We start from the raw sequence: 15,224 nt of genomic DNA, 5'->3' as shown, positions 1-15,224 counted from the left end.
AGGAACCGGGGCCTACTATATAAGCTGAGTAAGAAGGGCATTGCTGGAAAAATCCTCTGCTGGTTAACAAACCTACTCCGAAACAGAGCCTACAATGTCCGGATCGGAAACACAACATCAGAAGACCGAGAGCTCAGAGTAGGAGTACCACAAGGATTGCCTCTCAGCCTTCTACTCTTTTCAATAATGATGGACGATTTCCCGACCCTCCCTGAGCCAGGACAAACACTTCGCCGACGACATCGAATGCCACACATATGCAAAAGATGGAAGAGAAGCAGAGACCAAATTAACACCGTATCTGGATAGCGTCACGGCAATGGGCAAGAAATGGAGGTTCAGATTCTCACCACCCAAATCCAACCTAATAAACTTTACAAGGCAGACAAGAAAACAAACTAAACCACTCTTATTCAAACCCGGCTCAAGAATCTCCTGAAGTGCAAGAAATAAAACACCTAGGAGTATACTTTGACAAAAGGCTCCGCTGGAACAGGCAAACGGAAGCCATAGTCAGCAAAACATCCAAACTAAAAAACTTGTTCAAAATCCTAGCACAGACAAAACATGGGCCGAGTGTTCCTTCCCTGGTCATCATGTACAGTATCCTGCACAAAAACCCGAACATCGATTTAACTATTATTGATTTTTTAAAACAGATTAGATACCTAGACTATTACTAAACATTTTTTTCGTAGCTCTGCAAACTGCTTACCATAGTTCTTTAAAAAAAATTCTTGAAAAAATCATTCGAAAATCAACAAATTGGTGATTAAATTCAATAAGCTGTTCGGATTTTTGTGCAGGATACTGTTCAAAACACGGGTGCGAAGCCGAATCGACTACGGAATCATGGTGTTTGGTGCATCGGCCAAAAACCGGCAAAAAAAACTTGAATCCTTCTAAAACAGTATTATGAGAATAATCCTAAATGCGCCATCATCCACGCCAATAAAAGTAATGCTGCTGGAACTAGACCTCCAACCAATATTAACTAGGAAAATTTGGCTGTCTGAAAACAACCTAATCACCCGATGTTCAAACACTGGTACAGCATCCTGCACAAAAAGGTGAACACCGATTTATTTTGAAAAAGCCATCTGTGGGTAGAAAATATGAATAGTTTACCTTTTTAAGGAGAGGTAGGGTGGTTTTGGCGCAAAATCATCATAAGGGGGGTTGGGTAATGTCAGTCCAGACACTTTTTTTTGCCCTAGGTATTAAATGTCTGGAAAAAAGTGTAGACTGTATCATCGGTAGACTCCCCTACCCCCCGGCTAAGTAGAACTATTTTTGCAATACAAAATAGAGTCTTTCCATTATTCGTTATTGTCATTATCGGGTCGGGTAATCGGGTAGCATATGGAAACACAAAATTATATTTAGAAGTATGCTAGCTATTTGCTAGTAAATTGTTAGTGGCTTATTGGATACGTTTCCGTCGGCCTCGCGGGAGTTCCGCGTTCAAAGCTTGTTTGCGTCAATAGTATTCGGAGCAAATCTAACTAATGCAAAAACATTAATAAAATTTTGATGGGATATATAATATTAACAATTTTGAAAAAAGTATTTATATACGATTGATGATTATTTAATTCGTAAACACTTATACCTTTTTCGTGAACGCAATAATTTTGCAAACAGTTCTCTCATCCAAGTCTAGAACGCGGATCACCCGCGTCGCCGACGGAAACGTATCCAACAAGCAACTAACAATTTGATAACTAACAGCTAGCATACTGATAAAATAAAATCGTGTGTTTCCATATGCTACCCGTTTACCCGACCCGATAATGACAATAACGAGTAATGGAAAGACTCTATTTTGTATTGCAAAAATAGTTCTATTTAGCCGGGGGGTAGGGGAGTCTACCGATGATACAGTCTACACTTTTCCAGACATTTAATACCTAGGGCAAAAAAAAGGTGTCTGGACTGACATTACCCAACCCCCTTATAATGATTTTGCGCCAAAACTGCCCTACCTCGCCTTAAAAAGGTAAACTATTCATATTTTCTACCCACAGATGGCTTTTTCAAAACAAATCGGTGTTCACCTTTTTGTGCAGGATACTGTACAACCTAAGAAGAAATCCTATAAGCTGGAAAGACCACAACACACCGGGCCCTAACACTAGCAACATCGCATACTATTATGGCCAACATCAACCTATTCCAAGAGGGAGACAACCAAGCACCTCAACGAAACGGAAAACTTCCATGGGCAGAGACACCAATAACCCTGGACTACTTACAAATAAGCAAAAAAGAAGCCCAGACTAACCAAGCAAAAGTAAGGGCACTGTTCTACAAATACAAAATGCAAAAGCAAAACGCGGTAGAAGCATACACAGACGGCTCGCTAAATAAAGAAAGAAAAAATACGACCTATGCGGTAATCCTCCCAGCGTTCAACATCGAAGAAACGGGCACTCTTGCAGAAGGGACGTCCATATTTACGGCAGAAGCATACGGCATTCACAGGGCCATGGAGATAGCATACAACTACCCAGGGGACATCGACGAATTGGTCATCTTTACCGACTCCTAATCAGTAGTCAAAGCACTGGCTTCCCTTGAAAACGAAACACACAGCATCATTCAAGATATTACCCAAATATCATTTAATTAAAAAAGTTCAGGCACCAGGACAACAATCTGCTAGATACCCAGCCATGTCGGTGTCCAAAGAAACGAGAGAGCAGATATCCTAGATTCGAATTCGCCCTAGATAGGCCACGCAGCAGAACCAACAATTCACTGTCAATTGCAGAAAAAACAGCCATCTACAAACAATACCTGAGAAAAATATGCATGGAAAAACTAAAGCATGGGCAAGTCAAAGAAAATATTCACTAAGAACACATACCGGATCCTTGGAATGGCACCAACACAAATCCAGAATGTTAACCAGAATTCTCTTCAGACTGAGGACTGGCCATAACAGGCTAAGGGCTCAATTAGCCAGACAAATGCCAGACATGAATCCGCTATGCCAGGAATGTGATGAACCTGAGACTACTGAGCATGCCCTACTACAATGCACTACCCTTGAAATGGAAAGATTGGAGCTTACGCAGTATTTCACGGGAAAAAACTAAAACAAGACTTACCTAACCTGCTGGGCCTCAATATAGAACTGAACAGGAGCATGCAGTACGAGATCCAACATGGCTTGGGAAAGTACCTCAAAAATACAGGAATAATCAGCCGAATCTAGAACACAAGATACGGAAAAGGAAAAAAAAAACAACAAAAACAAACAACAAAAGCAAAAAACAAAACGCTCAACAGAGGTATCCCCGTTCCACCAACAACACTGAAAATCAACACCAAAAGAGGAAAAAAGCCCGGCAACGAGAGTCAACGAAGATGGCGTCCACTACCCACGCCACAACACCACGAACAAAAGAACGGAGAAGAAGGTGGGGGCTAAAAGGCTACCCAATGCCCATCATCTGAAGACAGATCTGGACACCAGATGGACTCTTCAGAGCCCCAAGAAGTAAAAAAAAAATAGCAAATCTAGCTAAAGAATATAATTAAATAAATACTTAATAAGATATTGTAACGTGGGGAGTTGACTCGAAAACCCGGGTAGTGATTAAAACACGTTTATTCACCGTAAACAACACTACAACAGATATAAGTAGACTGGTGGTACAGCAAGGGAAACGTACGAGTATTTATGCTTTTGGAGAACAGCAGCAATCGTGGGAAATCTCTACCGACATGACTGCCGGACATCTCGGATTGGATTGCGAGAAATCTCTGATAAAAGATCGTCGGACATGACAAACGAGTCCATAGTCTCAATAACCACGACAATATATTATATTTAATATTTTAAAAAAATATTTAAATTTATGTTTAATGATTATTTAATTCGTAAACAATTACGCTATTTCCATGATGAATAATTTTATAAAAAGTAATCTCATCCAATTTTAGAAGGCGAATTTAAAAAACGGGAAATAAGCGGTATTCGGATATTTGATGACTAGCATGCTAGTCACCAAATCTTGTAGGTAAAAAATTGAAAAAAATTGTACTGGATAGCTTATTGCTTATTTAACACTAGAAATTTTTTTTGCTTTATTTTAATTTTTACTACCCGATTTCCCTATCCGCGCCACACATCATTCGCCATAAGACGCTGGGTTAAATGGCTCCAGCGTTCGGATACTAAGGGAGGGTACTGTATATTCTATTACGTATTTTAAAAAACATGACAGAAAGAATCTTAACGATTGTTTTCCATTCATATGCCGCATACCATGGATGCTCTCCAGGAAAAGTTGCGGAAGATATCTCTGACCTAAATATGGTTTTAGCTTATGAGCGTGCCTTAAAAATCATAAGAAAAACAGATATTGAATTCAATTTCAATAGGCTTGGTAGTTTTAACGTCAGTGGTACTACGGCCTCTAAAGAGATGTACGGATATTTTTTCCGTATCTAAATTGCTCGTGCCACAAAACAGAGCTGTGTTACCACTTGATAGCGGTTCAACTGGCGTGTGGTTTGGGAAATCAACAATCGAAAAAGCCACCAAACCATACACAACTGCGGAAAAAACATAAAACGAACGGGCTAATAAGGTTTCCGGAAGGAAGGCACCATGGCCGAAAGATACGGATTCCATCAATCCTATATGGGATGATTTGAATGGGGACCGCATCACGGCTGATCCATTTGACGGAGATCAAGCAGAACCCCAATGTTATAGCCCATTTCGGCAACAAAAAAATGAATCTTCAATACTCCCGCATGAAAATAACTACTGTGAAACGCATGTGAAGTTAAACCCACTCATGGTAAAGCAATATCCCCCTGATAAGGTAAACGAGGAAGCTGCTTTGCCGCAGGTCAACAAAGAAACTGTGGGACTACCAGTAAAAGTGGTCGTTAGCCAACAACAGCACGGAAAAAAAGCATTCACCCAACAACAGCAATTGAAAGAAGTGAACCTGCAAGAGCAAGAAAATAACAAAACCGTTGGTACGGCGCTAGAAAAAGAAGCCGTGGACCAGTCACAACTCATAAAACATGCAAATGAACAACCTCAATTAGAAAAGGAAGCACCAAGTCAGCCGATAATAAAGGAAAACCTTGTACCTAAGGAAAATTCAGATGAAATTGCGCTCGTGAAAACTGTAAGAGCTTTTCATTAAAGTTATAATCTTTCCTAGATGTTAAAAATATCATTATAATTTTTATCAGGTTGGCGTACAACGCGATCAACACTATGCCAATCGCAAAGCTCTAAGGACCACTCGGAAGGAATATCTTTCTAGGGCTGAAATAGCTGTAGTTACCAAAAATGGTGCTAGGCTAGAGCCATGTCACATTAATGCCCAATGACACTGTTGAGAGAATGATTCCCTAAAATCGGGGGACTTTACGACACAAGTTTGGGATCCACGCTTTATTTTCCTGCAGCCATCGGAGCCAATTGGATCCAGATTATTCACTCTGCAAATAATCACTAGGTTGTTGCAAGTCTAAGGATCAATGAAAAATTTGTTTCTATTTACGACAGCATGGCCAGAAATTCACAGAAGCCGGACAAAAACGTTGTTGGATGTTTGTCACCTTACTGCGAACCCAAAACAAGACATTTTCTTACATTAGCAGGGGATGCCAGCAACAACTATCTGATGACTGGAATACATGCCACCGCAAATGCCGTCACGTTGGCGCTTGGTCAAGATCCTTCAATAACAGCATACGACGAGCAAACATGCGTCGTCACTTGAAAACATGCTTTGTTGGCCGTAAAATATCAACATTTTCTACATTGACAACAAGAAAGAGTGAAATGTTTTCACAGTCTAGCATATTGTGGAAATCCAAGGTACATCGTGTGTCACCTACAGTGCTGCCCTCATGGGAAGGGTTTTGGGGAGGGGGGGGCGAGGGCCTTACTACGTTTACGTCTGCAAGTATCGCTTTTTGTTTCAGCAGTGGAGTAAAACCTGTAAAGAAGCCATGTACTGTATGTAATTAAGTAAAGTGAGTGTATTTAAAGTATCTAAGTAACCAAGTACTCCCCAGCTCTCTCTGTTTTATCCCCCACGCCGGTGGACAAATTATCTCTCCCCAAATCTAGAAATAAAGTTGTTCAATTCCCATCCGTCATTTTCATTGTATCATCATCCCTTATATACCTCATCTCTGTTCCAACGTTCCTTCTGCACGTGAGCGTTTGGAACATTGTGCCTGTAAAAGAATTGAGTACAAACCAAAAAACGTGAAGCAACAGGCTAACTGGGATGTTATCCAGTGCTCCAAGTGCCTTGAATGGTTCCATAGAGCATTGGAAATTTGGCCTGAAAAACTCATGGGACTGTTTGGCTCTGTCAGAAATGTAAATGCCTTGTCCAACATTGACAGTGAACACAGATGGTGAACCAATATTTTTTACTTTGAATTACCTGCAATTCCTGTTTAAATTTTCTTTTGTTTTCCAGAGAACGCTAGAAATCCAGAAAACAATAGCAAGAATGAACATGTTAAAATACTTTACCAGAAATCATACCATGCTGTGCCTGGTTGGCAAACTGTGTTTTACAAAGAATTGTTACTTTTACTTACCAATTACCCACACAGCACACTGAAGTCTTTTAAAGGATATTTATTCATCTTAGCGGCACTACTAGGATTTCTTTATTCTGTCCTGAAAGAAATCCTACAATTACGACTTAAAGACGTTTTTAGAAGGTTTTGATGACCGGCAAAAACTGCTCTTATACACGGATTTTTATGGTCACCGAAGCTCTCATTTGGGCGTTCACTGGGACGACTTTTTGCTCTACCAAAAAAGACTGTCCAGTATTTTACCATATACGCAACATTCACACATTATAGGTGTTTTTAGACTGACAAAAATTACAGTGAAATACTTTTGGCTTCAATCATTAAGAAATGAATTTTTGAAAAAAATCTAGCATTTAAAAAATCGACATTTTGCGATTTTTGACCAAAATACCAGAAAAGAAACATAATTGTTATGAGTTTCGATCATTGAACTCCCGCATCATAGACTGAGCTTCTTCTTCTTAACCAATCACTATGTATTGAAAAAAGCAATTCTAGATTATTATTTGATGTGGTGTGTGTAATTCTTACAAAGTTAAACCCCCGCTCTACTTTGTGAATTGTGGCAACGTGGCTTTTAAAGAAATTGATTGAAATAAGACTTCTTTTGGGCCGTTGCTTAAGCGCGTCCTTATAACATCCTTTGGCGGTCCAGTACTCCACGTCCTAGTAAGACAGATTTAGGATGAGTTACCGCATTAAATTGTTATGTGGGTATCTGATATATGCAACCGCCGAACCTTTTAATTTCCGCGACCATGGTCAGTAAACACAGATGTTTTAAACTTCCAAACTTCTCATTGCTACTGAGGAAATGTATGTTTACAAATACAGTAGGCAGTGACACTGTAAACTTTCTTATGACCGTTTTTTCTTCTCCAACTAGAAAGCAAATAAAAGAATAGATGTTAAATTCAAATCCGAATAATTATTATAATGCAAAATTGTTAAATAAAACGTAACTGTAAACACTCCGGCAGCCGTTTCACGACGTTGTTTCGCCATTTAGAATGCAGATGAAATGCCATATAGCGGCTAAACCGCGAAACAAACTGTCGTGTTTCGCGCAGCGTTTCGCGTTTTAGGCGCTGTACGTTTTGCGTTTTGCTTTCGCGTTTAAGGGACAACCCACGATAGTAGTGCCCCTCTCAAGCCCTATCGGCCAGTTCATCTTTTGAAGAAGGTCCGCCATTTATATAACCTCTATTTCCGCGTTAGATTTCCACAATTTACTGTTTCCACGCTGGTGTAGATTCGTTATCCCACCCTCAAGTCAATCATTGCGTTTCACGGAATCGCGGTCTCTATTCATACCATCGTACTGTCCACTCACTTAAATTCATACGCTCAGTCTTCTATTTAGCTTTCATTTCAATACTGCCCAGTAATTTTTATTTCCTCATACTGTTATCGTTTCCCGCCCTCTTATTCGCTTTCGCTTAACAAAATACTTATTCTGCCAACTCATTTCTCAATCGCTTCGCATACGCTGAACGGGTCGGTGACATTGAAAGTTGTAGTACAGCAGCTTTCCATCCACGTTTTTTAGTAACATGCAATAAGAGGAATTCCAGCGCGTTCCAATGTCTAGAATAACTTTAGGGTCGTTAGGTTCTATATTAGCTAGCTTTACGTGACGCTAAAAAGATTGTGTTCTCTGGTATTAACTACGAATTCAAATTGAAACGTTTCGAAATAAAGCTACCACCGATCCAGGATTGGGATACAAAGAGGTCGGGTCCAAATCCTCAACCTATTTTTAGTTTATAAAAATTAATACAAATAAAAATAAAACATGGTTCCACATTCTTTATCTCATTGTCAATCAACGCTAAGCTAGTCTCCGATGGGACAATATTCCTAGAACTTTCATGTCGCTAGATTAACGATGTGACCAATGCACCGAAACATTTTTTCGGCAGCGTTAAATTGTGATACAGCATTCTGGATTGCTCTTACTAACGTTCTGTTACTATAAGCATTGTCTGCAGTTATGCAAAACAGCTTGTCTACAATGTCATAAGCGTTTTTGCGAAAGATGTAGTTAATTTATTAATTTACATGGATTAGGTAGGAACCGTTGATTGGGCTCTGATGCTAGCCGCCTACCAGCTGATTTCTTTTTTAGTAAAAATTTTGCCTTTTATTCTTTAAATTCAAACCAAAAAATTAAAAAGTAAAATAGGAACAAAGAAATTGAACAAAATGAAAATATCTACCCTTCTGCACTTCTTGTGGCTCAACAAAAAAGCCTCGTCCTCCCGTTCCTTTTTACCCCCATCAACTGGATTTTACGATGGCCAAGAAATTTCTTCTTTTTGTTATGGTGGTGTAGATGTAGGTTATGGATGAATAGGGTATGATGGTGGACCAGGGACCACATCTTCGTCAAGTTTGTCCGTGTTTTATATGGCAAAATATAGAGAAGAATTAAAGGTCAAATGAGGTCAGGCGTGTCCAAAATGAAGTCAGGCTGAAGACAGCTGGATTTACTGTTAAGGTAATAAAATTCGAAGGGGGGTTGTTTGGAGCATCAAACTTAGGGTCAGAACATGTCAATGACTGCAAAATAAGGGAAATAAAAGCAGCATATTAATTTTATCTTTCAGAATTTTGATCGTTTGAAGAAAGTCTTTGTTTTAAATTTATTTTATCGGTAGATCCTTACCACAGAGATTACTGCTATGCCGCATTCCATTTAATTTGGTTCTTATGGAGACCAATTCCAGGTGCATGCAGTGCTTTGTTGTTTTTCCTTACTCCTTTTATCTTTCTTTAGGACGAATACCTTCGAAGCGAAATTTTTGGTCAATCATATACTCACTGGAACCTGAATCTTCATACCAACAGTCTAAGTTTAGCTTATAACTCACACCCATAGCCCAAAAAAATTGGAAACATTCCTGTCCCCTACCCTCACTAGAAATATTGGTAGCTAGTACCACGTTTGGAAATAAATGGCAGAATTTTAAAACGTACCAAAGAACAACATAAATAAAACGTTAGTATTGCAAAGATTAGTTCAATTCACGTCAGAAGATTCTTCGACACGAACCCACATTCGAGTGAAATGATTTGTAAAAGCACTGGTGACTCAGAGAACAAAAGCAGATTAGCTGGGAACAGAAACTAAACATAGGCATCAGCAACAACAAATCAACAATCCACCATGGTATAACATTAAAAACCATAAGTATAACAGTACGTTTACTCATATTCCGAAAAAGTGTCGTTGAATTTAGGAACGTAGGCGGCAGCACTTGTTCACAGTAGTCCGACTTAACACGGGAGGTAAAGGGAAAAAGTGTTTTTTTTTTGCAATTGTATTAAATATACCCCCTGAAAAAAGAAAGAACCAAGTTTACAAAATAGGACTTTGTTAAACAATTCTTGAGTTTTTCTCTTAGCATTACGACATTTCTGTAAAATGAACCACACTTCCACAATATTTTTTATTGAAATAAAAATTTCTATTGCTGTGTATTAATTTAATCCTTTAAAAAATTGCTCCAGAAACAGCGATTGGCCTACCGGAGGAGATAAAGCAACTAGCTATTCATCTGTTAGGAACATTGGAGAAAGCGACCGATATACCGAGTGCAGTTTTAGCGAAGATTCGACCTACGACTCAGTGCCAGAAGAATCTAGTGGAGAGGAAGAACCCATACACTCCAACGTCAACGCCAACATCAACAAGCCAATTTCAACCAACAGAAATTTCAACTCAAATTGCGATAGTGGAAAAAAATAAGAAACAGCAACAGAAGCAAACAGCAACAACCCAGCCCAGTAGTGCCACCTTTCGGTAATCAGCCAAAACCATCGCAAACCATACTTAAATCAAAGAAGAAATACTTGTGCTCTCCGACGCATTTGTAACAAAATTCCCATTCTGCAAGCATGGTTTCTTCACTTTATCTCCCCCACGTCCCTCGTCACACAGCCTCCACTTGAACCCACCATAAGACTACAAGCAGCAACAGAACGGACGCTTTTTTTAAATTTCCCATCGACTTCCCAAAAGACACCTGTACCGCCCGAAGACATATTCTAACAGCAGCCGACTAACACGGAAGCACCCTCGTCTAGCCGGAAACTTCCAGAACATATTCTTACCTGTTCCCACGGCTAGAATATTCATGCACCTGCACCGCAAGCGCCAGAACATTCAACCCTTTTTTAGATTAAGATCACAATGCATAAATACCCGTAGATATAGAAATATTTTTACTAATTATTCCCTTAAACCCTAGTTAAGTTACCTGCCCGAACTGTCACCACATTTCGGGGGTGGCTTTAACACAGGACTATTAAACACTAATTTATACCTCAAACTCACCCTTTCTCCCGTAAATCTCTCGACTTTAAACTATAATTCTTCCCACATCTCCGGTACTCATCCTAGCGGATGAGTACCCTTTAACCTCCCTAAAATTCGACTTAAGTGAGTTGACAGAACTGTCAACTCGAGTTGGGGGGGGGAGGGCTTTTGCAAGGAGCCTTCTTTCCCTATTGTTTTATTTATTCATGTCACGACCGCATCTTTTCCATATAAAAAGGCTATGACTTTCTCTCAAAAGCAGTTCCTATCGGGCTTCCGACGAGTTCCTTTTAGTTTCCTTTCCGGCTCCATCCCGTACCTTTCGAGCTCTGTGACTTAACAGCTCTGTTTAAAGTACGAGTTTAGTTCAGTTAACTTAATTCGGAGAACCAGGTATTCCCTCTCCCATTGTTCAACGGTTCCCAATTGGTATGTCACACCTCATTTAACTTATAATTGTAGACTTAAACTTAGTAACCAATACATTTGCATTGTTGATTAGCCGTTTCCTTTTTATTTAATTAAACCGCTTATAATTTAATTATTTCGTAAAGGGAAGAATGAGTAAATCCATAATCTCTTTACACATTACATCACCACCAGGTGGCAATGCAACACGTCATCGACCAAAATTCCAAACAAAACCAACCAGCCAACGCACTATGCAGCATGAGCAATAATAATCATTCAGTCACAATTTAGATGCAAACGCAATAAGAGGTGTCGAACAGAGCCCCAAATCTGCCCCAAGCTAGTGCTGTGAAGCTTTTGTGCAGCCTACCCAACCCCAAGTAACCACGTTTACGTGGCGTGGTTCTTAAACCACACCATGAATTGGAACAGCCCTGAAGTGTTCTTGTCAGATAACGGTTCTCAATTTGACTGTGCGGAGTTGATGAATAACAGGTTGAGAATGATCGAAGAGACGTAAGACAGGTAGAGACGCTAGGGCCTTTTTCAATGTGGCGAACGCTAACTTTTGAGGCTCCTCCCAGATCCACGCAGCATAAGCTTTTAGCAGGTCACGAAGTGGTCTGGTGAGTCCAGCTAGGTCCCGACAAAATTTGTCAAGATAGGTGACCATCCCAAGTATACGTACAAGGTCAGCGGGAGTGGTGGGATCTGGCATTTCCAGAATTGCACTGACTTTGTTTGGATCCGGTTTGAGAGTCCCCTGTCTTATGACGTGACCAAGCCACGGAAATTCCTGTAGAAAGAACCGACACTTCTTTAACTGAAGTTTTAAGTTGTGAAGACGGCAACGTAGGAATACTTTTTCGAAATTCACATGCAGTTCCTCTTGTGTTTCTCCGGTGACGAGGAAGTCGTCAAAGTAAATGAGAACACCTGGCAGATCTCCAAACAGATCAAACATGGTTTGAAGGTAGACTACCGGGGCTGATTTCAATCCAAACGGCAGGCGAAGGTACCGGTACCGGCCCCTCGGTGTCGCCATCGTACAGAGGTAGGACGCTGCGGTAGACAATGGTATTTGGTAAAAGCCTGAGGCGGCATCAAGGCTGCAAAAGTATCGGGCCTTACTGATTTTTGCAAAGAATTGTTCGATGGTGGGTATTGAGAAGGGTTGTCGCTGGACTGCTTTGTTCAATTCCGACGGGTCCAGACAAATACGCACATCACCATCCGGCTTTCCCACCACCATCATACGGCTGACCCACTCAGTGGGTTCGTGAACAGGCGTGATGATACCCGCATCATCCATTTCGTCAAGTTTCTTGTTCACACGATCCTCGAGGCGAAAAGGCAGGCGACTGGCCGCACATATAACTGGATCAACACGATTAGTGCCAGATAACAATTTTATATCGTGTTCTGTTGGTAATTTACCTAGACCAGTAAATACATCCATGTACTTCACCACTATTGGAGGAGGTTGGGTGACGGGGGTTGACTGAATGGCATCAACTCGACGGATGAGATTAAGTTGGCCACAAGATGGCAGACCAAGGATCGGTGGCTGCCCAGGCTCGTCAACAACCACGAAATCAACCGCAAATTTAGCACCACGATGAATTATTTTAGCGGTGTGTAGGCCTAGAACTTTTAGCAGGCCATTTTGTGCACCATAGTTTCGAACAATAGGTCCTGGACGAAGACGTTGAAGTTGTTGAGGCATGCGGAGAAAGAACTCACGAGGAAGAATATTGCAGGTGGCGCCAGAGTCAAGTTTGAAATTTACGTCGACGCCATCTAGCGACAGCTGTTGGTGCCACTCGGTCCCACCACTGGACGATTGCAACATGTGATTAACAAAATAATCATCTCCAATAGACCTCGGAAAAGCCATTGCGGTGCCTCCTTGTTCAATGTTGCCAATCCACTGATGTTCTTCTTCCAACGCATGCACCCTGCCTGTTGTTGCTGGCGGCGACTGATGTGCTGGCTGCTGTGGTGGCCTCCGGTGTTTCTGGGTAGGACAGCATTTGACGACATGTCCAAGCACTCCGCAACCATGACAGCGCACATTACCCACACGACACTGATTTTTCTTATGATAACGATTACACATACTGCATCTCCCTTGCTGATTGTCTGAATGAGGTTGAGTTGACGGCAAGGTCTGATTTGTCGATGTGGGCTGCTGTCTGCTTGTAGACGGACGATAACCTGGCCTGCTGGAGGGCTTCCGGTCGAAGCTTCGAACCGCATGTGCTGACTCAGCTGCAAACGGGGTATTAATGATCGTGAGTTGACTCTTGGACGCTTCACACGCGCGTTTTACATCACACGCTTTAGCCAGTTTTAAATCGTTTTCGTATAGAAGCTTTTCCCTTTACAATAGGATCCGCCACACCTAACACGAGTTGATCACGTAACACCGACTCAACTGCGCCAGCTGGATAACCACATGACTGTATCAGGCTTTTTAGTTCAATTAACCACATGTCTAAAGTTTCTCCTGGAAGCTGATGACGCCTTAGAAACTTGAAACGTTCAAATACCTCACTACGTCTGGGCTCAAAGTGTGCTTGAAATTTGTCCAACACTGGCTTTATCTTGCGGGCATCTGCGGCTTGTGCTTGAGGGAATGTGAATGTGTCGTAGATTTTGAGACCCTCACTACCGAGAAGAGTAATCAGCATACCCACCTGTTTTTCTTCATCGACATCTTCTTCAGCATCAGTTCGTGTGGCGATCAGGTACCACTCAAATTGTCGACGCCAAAGTTTCCACTGTGACGCCAAATAAATGGCGCCGAACGAAAAAGGTTCAGGGGTCTTGAGAGATGACGACATCCTAAATTAAGATTAGGATGTAGCAGGATACACCAGATAAAGCTGGATACACGAGAGTTCAGTACACAGTCTATAAAAACCACGTGTAGGACTGTGCAGACGTCAGCACTTCTGACACCATGTTACAACATCAAGTGTGTGTAGAAGACTGACTGTATTCGGGCTCTGCATCTGAGGGGTTTGCCTTGACCGGACGACCTCTAGTGGTCAGATCTGCAACAGTTATGCCATTAGATTTTAGGTGATTTCATAAATATGGCATGGCGGTGTTAATATGACGTCTTGAAATAGTGTTAAGGTTCTATTAGATATGACCTCGGCGACATTTAAATTCGTCATCACAATAGACGGGGTGGGTGACGACGTAGCAGTAGAGATTTCAGTAGCAGCCCCCCTTTTTTTACCCTAGTTTCCGAACATCGTTTTGCTAGGTGATTGTTAAAATGTGTAAACGTTGTGATAGCGAGAGACTAGCCTCGAAGAGCGTAATTCCTAGCTGGTGCCAGTTGGGGAATGCGTCAGGAACGTAGGTAAGTCCTTTGTTAGCAAGGGCGTAGGGCATTTTGACGCATACCATTGGTAGGCACTACCGTAATGGTGGACTTGGGCAGTGGTGCAATCGGTTGGTATCCGAACATCTAGTGACGGGTAACCAATTGAATGTCCAATAACGTAAGTTTGTTGATTCTGAAACGTTTGAGGGTGAAAACCTAGACCACGTCTTGCTGTCGGTGGTTTTGTTTCAGTTCAATCACGGCGGGTAGACATGTTTCCCAGCATTGGCTCCTTTTTGTCCTTATTTTGTTTCTGCCTGTTGCTATAGCGTGATTGGAATATATGGGGTCGCTGCCCTATGTTGAACAGGAATGGCGTTATCATGCTGAATTCGCCCACCAACAGAATGCCATCTCCCGTTTTCCTTACAGGCACGATTTTTTCACTCAAGAACCCTTTTGGTAATGAGACGCTCTTCAATTGAATTTTCAACAAACGCCACAGATAGGTTTTTAGACGCTCATGGGATGGAAAGTCTCTAAACCTAGACT

The 15,224-nt window shown here is 41.3% G+C and overlaps 1 long non-coding RNA gene and 1 pseudogene across 1 annotated transcript; one reads left to right on the top strand and one right to left on the bottom strand.

The window, feature by feature from the left end:
• Positions 1 to 2,129: 2,129 nt before the first annotated feature.
• LOC116930757 lies at positions 2,130 to 3,476 on the bottom strand. The gene is made up of 4 exons (XR_004398549.2): positions 3,114 to 3,476; positions 2,870 to 3,050; positions 2,647 to 2,799; positions 2,130 to 2,575 (listed from the first exon to the last, which is right to left on the bottom strand). It is a non-coding gene; the product is annotated as an uncharacterized LOC116930757 (long non-coding RNA).
• Positions 3,477 to 5,360: 1,884 nt separating this feature from the next.
• Positions 5,361 to 6,644, top strand: LOC116930513 (annotated as a pseudogene).
• The last annotated feature ends 8,580 nt before the right edge of the window (positions 6,645 to 15,224 follow it).

The sequence above is a fragment of the Daphnia magna genome, linkage group LG9, assembly GCF_020631705.1.
Source record: "Daphnia magna isolate NIES linkage group LG9, ASM2063170v1.1, whole genome shotgun sequence".
Lineage (NCBI taxonomy): Eukaryota > Metazoa > Arthropoda > Branchiopoda > Diplostraca > Daphniidae > Daphnia > Daphnia magna.
This window is presented reverse-complemented; position numbering and strand designations above follow the sequence as displayed.